Below are 7,792 nucleotides of genomic sequence, written 5' to 3'. Positions count from 1 at the left end.
AAGGAGCTGAGATGAACAAGGACATCACGGAGGTTGCGTAGGTGGTTTTATAGGCCACGCCGAGGTCGGAATCGTCACTTCACCGGACGGCGACCGTCGGGATGCAATGGCGACGGTGAAGTGAGCTAGGGCGCGAATCTTGATGCTCTGGATAGGCTCGGACGCGAGAAAGGGTTGGGCGAGGTTACGAGAGACTCGTTGACGTCCGGCGGCGTCCTTATCCTCAGCGAACGTGGCCGAGCTCGCCAGATCGCCGTGTCGTCTGCGGGAAGAAGAAGAAGCTTCTTTTCTTCCTCGCCGAGAGCAGTCTTGGGGCTGGGTGGCTTTGTTGGTGGGCTGGGCCTCGACTTGGGCTCGTTGCGTGGGGCTGCGGCGGTCCGGAGTAAAGCGGGTAAGTTTCCCTCTCTTTTCCTTTTCAAATTCCTATTTTATATTTTAAGTTTGTTTTCTATTTTGTTGTTTGAATTCAAATTTGAATTCTGTTTTGATTCTTGCAGGTTCTAAATTATTTGAATCTCATAACAATTTGATAATGATACTCAGCTTTGTCTTGTTTTTGTTTCTAAACAACAACAATTTTATAATTGATTAATTTTGGTTCTTATTAGGTACAAGTTATTAAGATTCAAATAGATATTATTTTAGGGTTCATCTCAATTGCCTTTAAATTTAGAAATCAAATGCATTGTTTAAATGCTTTAAAATTTAGAACATATGCATGGTGAATATATTATATTTTTCTATTGCTTAACCATGAGTAGATTGCTCACATATAGTTGGATTATGGATAGGGTTTAACAAATGGTAAAGGTATTGGATTGGTTCATGATTTTATGTGTATGATTGTTTCTAATTAATACTGAAATTGTGATGATTATGGAATTGGTTTCCCTAAGGTCCTACTCAAGAGATGATGATATGATCCTCTAAATATATGGTTTGCCTAGGAATTCTACCTTGGTATCTTCTGTAGCTTGTTCTTCAGGAAATCTGATAAACCTGCATCTTGTGGTATGCCTCCACCTCCTAGCTTCTTCATCTTGATCCTAGCTAATTCACATGGAATGGTCTCTATGTGTTTGGTTTCCTTGTAGCATGGTACAAGGTGATCATATGGATGAAGGGTGTGGCTCTATTTATAGGCTTGGGCAAGCTCTAGTATCATGACACATAGGTGGTGACTCTTGTGTTGGTTTGATGAGTAAGGTGCTTGGTTGTCATGCCCTCATCCATAGCAATCCTTTGAGCATGAGGTGGCAAAGCTTGGAAAGCAAGTCATGTAGATATTTTCATCCCATGTGGCATAGATCATTATCCTCTCATATGATTTATTTTTGGATAGCCAAGTGGCATTTGCTACTAAATATCATGTGGATGGTTTTATTATTGTGGATGAGTCATCATACCATCTTTGATTGGATTTACATTATAATATTGGTAAAAAGGTTAAGGTTGAGGGTTATTTCTCAAGTTTGGATAGTTGGTGTTTGATTTCACCAAGGCATGATCATATGAGTTTCAAAATACTCATAGTTAGTTTTATTCAAATAGTTTGAACTATAATTCGTAATGTAAATGGATTTAGTTTTATGATATTCCATATACTTAATAAGTTATGATTTAAATAAGAATGTGTGGCTTTTATGCACTTTAGACCCTGTGGTTTACCTTATTTATAAGTGAATTAAATTACACACAAAGGTAGTTGCTAACTTTTAAGTGTTAATAAGTTAGGGTTTGATTCTTAAAGAATGTGTTGTTGTAAATCTAATTCCATTTGATCTAATCCATAGATCAAATCATCTCTACCAAAACAAGGTTTTAGCAAAGATCACGAGTGAAGTTTATAGCGCTTGACTTGATGATCTACTTCAATTCCGGCAAGTCAAGTGAAACTTCGATTCATTGTGGTAAGTTTTATTTGAAGCGCGAAAATTCCCGGATTTTCTATGCATGAATGCAATGCACACTTTGGTGTTCTCTCATTTTATTGCCTCTAAACCTGGGATATTACAGCCTCTCCCCCTTAAGCCGAACTTCGTCCCGAAGTTCGAACGCTCTCATGTTTCGGAACGTGGAACTGACTTGAACAGATCACCATCCTTCAACTCCATGGTGATCACACTATATATAATTGAATATATCCCTTGTCCAGATCCTTCATGGAGTCTTCTGATGTCTGGCACTGATACTTTCTTCAATTCTATGATTTCTTCCAACACTCTAAGCTTATAGGCTTACTCTCCAAAGATTCTTGGATTAGGACATCTTATTGTGTTAATGGACTTTACTAATGGTTGTGGTGACATCTTCCTATTTGGGTACTCAAAGCTTGGTTCTACCAGTGCGGTAATCCAGTGCGGTGTAATATGGCACTACGATTTACGAGTGCGATACTCAAACCTTAATTCTAAAAGATTTGTTTAAGGTAGGGTATTGTTTTCCCTTACTACCATAACGAAAGTAATGGTACTTGGTAAGGTATTACGATAGGCATGGTCCTGGTTGTTTAGTCCTACGAATGGATTAGACTCATTTAGTCCCTCCAATCATGGCTTCTAGTTTATACTAGTTATCTTCCTTTTGGTTTATTTAGGTTCCATGAAAGGAATCTTTCTAATAATAATTAGTTTTGGTATGGTCAAACTCCTTTAATCTTTTGTCTTCTTAGGCTTTGATTGTCCTCCGATATCTTCTTCATCCAACTTCATTTTCTAATACTTACTTAAGTTCTCTTGGTTTCGAGTAATTACAATTACCCACTCAAGTTAAGGTCTAACCCTTACTTCTTCGAGATATGAACCTCGGCTACGGTCGACAATCTCCGAGAGTACTTTTATATGGGTACTTTCCGACAACCTTATAAAAATAAGATTGGACTTCCTCTTAGTTCAGACCTTTTTCTTCGTCTATCATACTACAAATAATATCTTAATACTTCTCCTTCAACCTTCCTCTCCCCCTTGGAGTTTACTAATGATCTTCAAACTTCCTTTCTTCTAATCATTAAACTCCAAGGTTAGAAGTTTAGTCTTGGTCTAACTTGTAGTTTGTACTTTTCTAGAGTCTCACGAAGAATTCTTTGTGGTGTATCCACTCAGTTGTGGGTATCCATTATGAATCCTCCAATTAAAAATTTACCAGCTACGAGATACCGGATTGTGAAATACTAGCTGCGGAATCCCCTTTCTTTTAGGTAAAGAAATGTTCAGAGTTGTGGCTATACGGTACCAGATTGCGAGACTACCTAGTACCCAGATGTAGCTTATTGGATACCAGTTGTGGCTATGTTGTGGTTGTCAATATCTACCTACCAGCTGCGGCTACTTACATAGCTTTAGTTAAGATATACCTCACTTAACATTCTTTCTCTTCATGGTTATCCTATATCAGTTGCGGTCTTATGATACCAGCTACGACTTCACTTGTCTATTTTCCTTCTTCCAGGGTTTGTTTTGCAAGAAACCACTTGTTGACACTATGAAAATAGTATTGTAAGTGACTTCACTTGCATTCCCTTCTTCCATAATGAATATGGCTCCACTTCTACTGCTCCATATTCACTATTTTTCTCACTTTCATGGTACTTCCATGTTGAAGTACTCCTTGATTAAGGATAGAAGTGAGTTTTGATTGGTCCTTCCTTCAGAGTATTGTGGTTGCTTCCCACAATTTACTTCCTTCTTCTAGTGAACCTTCATCTTGCCTTCAAAATCTTTAGAATTTGTCACTTCCTCACACGAATACCTTTACCCTCTAGACCTATAACATCAAGTAAGAGCTTGATATTGCAACATGCATTTGCATATCAAAGTCAAACTTCATGTATGGATCTAGTCAAACAATGAAAATCCAATAAAATCCAAGAAGATCCAGCTTTGTGCTTATAATACACATCCTTATATGCCTGAATATAATAGTTGGGTAAGACATCCCTAAACATCAGGATCAGATGTGTAGTATATAACACCACATAAGATAGGTTTAGGTTGTGATACTTAGCACGAATACGTGAATTTCTACTATTTGTCTCAACATTTATCTCAATTGCACATTTGCAATGAGACAACTTGAAACAAAATGGCACTGGGATAGTTGAAGTTAACCTAGTTTTCTTTGGAAGTACTAACAAAATAGTATACCATATATATGTGCTATTGAGGACTACTTCCTATAATACAATTAGTTCTAACATGTCTACTCTAAACACATGATTGTTTAGAATATACCACCTATAACTCTAGGATTTCTCTATGTGATATGCTCTAAATAAGCCTTCTTTAAATTAAGGACTATGGTTCTAGCATACTTGGCACAGTTATTAGGATTTTAAGGCCTAAGCTTTCGAACTATTCCTTAAATCCTACTCCTCATCATACTTATGTTAACTCACTTATGATGTTCTACTCCCTCACATCATGATTCTCAAGTGAATCATATATGATTACCAACTTTACCATGAAAAGTAGACTTAAATACTCCTATCACTCTTCCTTACCTCCTATGATTGACTCATCATAGACATATACTACCTTATATAACTTATCTCCCTTACTTAACATCAGTCATTTGACATTTTAAATGACTCTTACTTAACCATACTTGTATTGGTATACTTCTTCCAATAGGATATCTTCCTTATGGTTGTATCCTCTCTTTGGACTACCATGTGTTGTATACCAACTGTGGTCTACTACCACCCATTATCTTAAGCTCCAATGGTGTTCTAATTATTTGGAATGAAGCAAGATAACTAATTAACTTTATTTAAGAAATATAGATAAGAAAGATTGACTCAAGTGTGTCAGGATTATTCTCAAGTGAATACCCATCTCAAGTCAAAAGAATAGTTGGTTTAGCATAGTTGACTTAGCTAATACAACTTCCTATAGACACTACCAAACCTATAGGTCTCCTTTAAAGGGTTTTAATCCTAGGGTCAAAGCATTTGCTCTGATACCAGCTGCGGTGACCCAGCGTACCACTGCATAGTGTAGTACACAAGTCGTTGACATAACACAAGTGAAACACCGTTCCACTCATATTACATCTCTCGAGTGGTACAACGAAACATATGCGAGTCCAAGGTATGTCTATAGAAGTACACACGAGCCGTTTACATAAGATCAACACAACCTCCTACTTTACAGTGAGGTAAAACTTCAAATAAAGCTCCAGAAGAACGACTCGTAGTCTAACTTATTGCTAACCCAATTTTAAGAGCTACTTGGATTGCTATAGAAATCTAACTACTTAGGTGCTATGATTAGGGAAAGGTTCCCTTTTATTACTAGTCTAAGTTTCCATTATATCTGGTGCAGAAGTTGACTCCATTGACTTCTTTGATTGGATTCTTCACCTTGTTGCAGTTGACTCCTTTGTCTTCGAGTTCCACGGTAGTTTCTCCTTCGGTGCCTCGATCTAAGAAGGGGGTTCAAATGGGAGGGAATGAGTACGAGCGTACTCAGCAAGTTCATATTAGGAAATAGGTGTATCATGCACTAGCTACAACCACAGACCAGAAAGTCATAGGCGAATGCAAGTTTTTGTAAACATTTCTTCAAAAGGTTTATTTTATTCTGAAAACTATGCCTGTCAGTCTTCACAGGTTGAACAGAACTTCGTAGAGTTCCTTTCCTGCCGCGTTCGCAGTTCCCTTCCCGGAACAGGGAGTGACAGCCACAATTTTGATACCTGATACGTCTCCAACGTATCGATAATTTCTTATGTTCGATGCTTGTTTCATGACAATACCTACATGTTTTATACGCACTTTATGTCATATTTATGCATTTTCCGGCACTAACCTATTAACAAGATGCTGAAGAGCCAATTGCTGTTTTCTGCTGTTTTTGGTTTCAGAAATCCTAGTAAGGAAATATTCTCGGAATCGGACGAAATCAACGCCCAGGGGCTTATTTTTCCACGAAGCTTCCAGAACACCGAAAGGGAAACGAAGTGGGGCGACGAGGCGCCGCCACACTAGGGCGGCGCGGCCCAAGGGGGGCCCACGCAGCCCTAGCGTGTGGCCCCCTCGTCGACCCTCCGACTCCGCCCTTCCGCCTACTTAAGGTCTTCGTTGCGAATACCCCGATGCCGAGAGCCACAATACGGAAAACCTTCCGGAGATGCCGCCGCCGCCAATCCCATCTCGGGGGATCCGGGAGATCGCCTCCGGCACCTGCCGGAGAGGGGAATCATCTCCCGGAGGACTCTTCACCGCCATGGTCGCCTCCGGAGTGATGTGTGAGTAGTTCACCCCTGGACTATGGGTCCATAGCAGTAGCTAGATGGTCATCTTCTCCTCATTGTGCTATCATTGTTGGATCTTGTGAGCTGCCTAACATGATCAAGATCATCTATTTGTAATGCTACATGTTGCGTTTGTTGGGATCCGATGAATATTGAATGCTATGTTATGTTGATTATCAATCTATCATCTATGTGTTGTTTATGATCTTGCATGCTCTCCGTTGCTAGTAGAGGCTCTGGCCAAGTCGTTACTTGTAACTCCAAGAGGGAGTATTTATGCTCGATAGTGGGTTCATGCCTCCATTAAATCTGGGACAGTGACAGAAAGTTCTAAGATTGTGGATGTGATGTTGCCACTAGGGATAAAACATCAATGCTATGTCTAAGGATGTATTTGTTGATTACATTACGCACCATACTTAATGCAATTGGTCTGTTGTTTGCAACTTAATGCTTGGAGGGGTTCGGATGATAACCTCGAAGGTGGACTTTTTAGGCATAGATGCATGCTTGGATAGCGGTCTATGTACTTTGTCGTAATGCCCAATTAAATCTCACACTACTCATCATAACATGTATGTGCATTGTCATGCCATCTTTATTTATCAATTGCCCAACCGTAATTTGTTCACCCAACATGCTATTTATCTTATGGGAGAGACACCACTAGTGAACTGTGGACCCCGGTCCATTCTTTTACATCAAATACAATCTACTGCAATAGTCGCTCTACTGTTTTCTGCAAACATCATCATCCACACTATACATCTAATCCTTTGTTACAGCAAGCCGGTGAGATTGACAACCTCCATTGTTAAGTTGGGGCAAAGTACTTTGGTTGTGTTGTGCGGGTTCCACGTTGGCGCCGGAATCCCTGGTGTTGCGCCGCACTACACTCCGCCGCCATCAACCTTCAACGTGCTTCTTGACTCCTACTGGTTCGATAACCTTGGTTTCTTACTGAGGGAAAAACTTGTCGATGTACGCATCACACCTTCCTCTTGGGGTTCCCAACGGGCGTGTGCTTTACGCGTCATCAAGACTGTTTTTCTGGCGCCGTTGCTGGGGAGATCAAGACACGCTGCAAGGGGAGTCTCCACTTCCAATCTCTTTACTTTGTTTTTGTCTTGCTTTATTTTATTTACTATTTTGTTTGCTGCATTATATCAAAATACAAAAAATTAGTTACTTGCTTTACTTTATTTATTATCTTGTTTGCGTTCTCCATATTAAAAACACAAAAAAATTAGTTACTTGCATTTACTTTATCTAGTTTGCTTTATTTACTATTGCTAAAATGAGTAATCCTGAAGTTGAAGTTCGTTCGTTTAAGCAACAAGGGGGAGAATGTTTAAAAGATGCTTGGTATAGAATTAGTGATGCTCATAATAGGTGCACTAAGAAACACTCCACCACTATCCTACTCAGGAATTTTTATGTTGGTATCTCTAGCTGGAATAGTTATGTTCTTGATTGTCTCGCGGGAGGTAATTTCCTAGGCACTCCTGCTTTAGAAGCTAGTTGCATTATTGAGAGTCTA

The sequence above is a fragment of the Lolium rigidum genome, chromosome 1, assembly GCF_022539505.1.
Source record: "Lolium rigidum isolate FL_2022 chromosome 1, APGP_CSIRO_Lrig_0.1, whole genome shotgun sequence".
Classification (NCBI taxonomy): Eukaryota; Viridiplantae; Streptophyta; class Magnoliopsida; order Poales; family Poaceae; genus Lolium; species Lolium rigidum.
Note: the sequence above shows the minus strand (reverse complement) of the source record.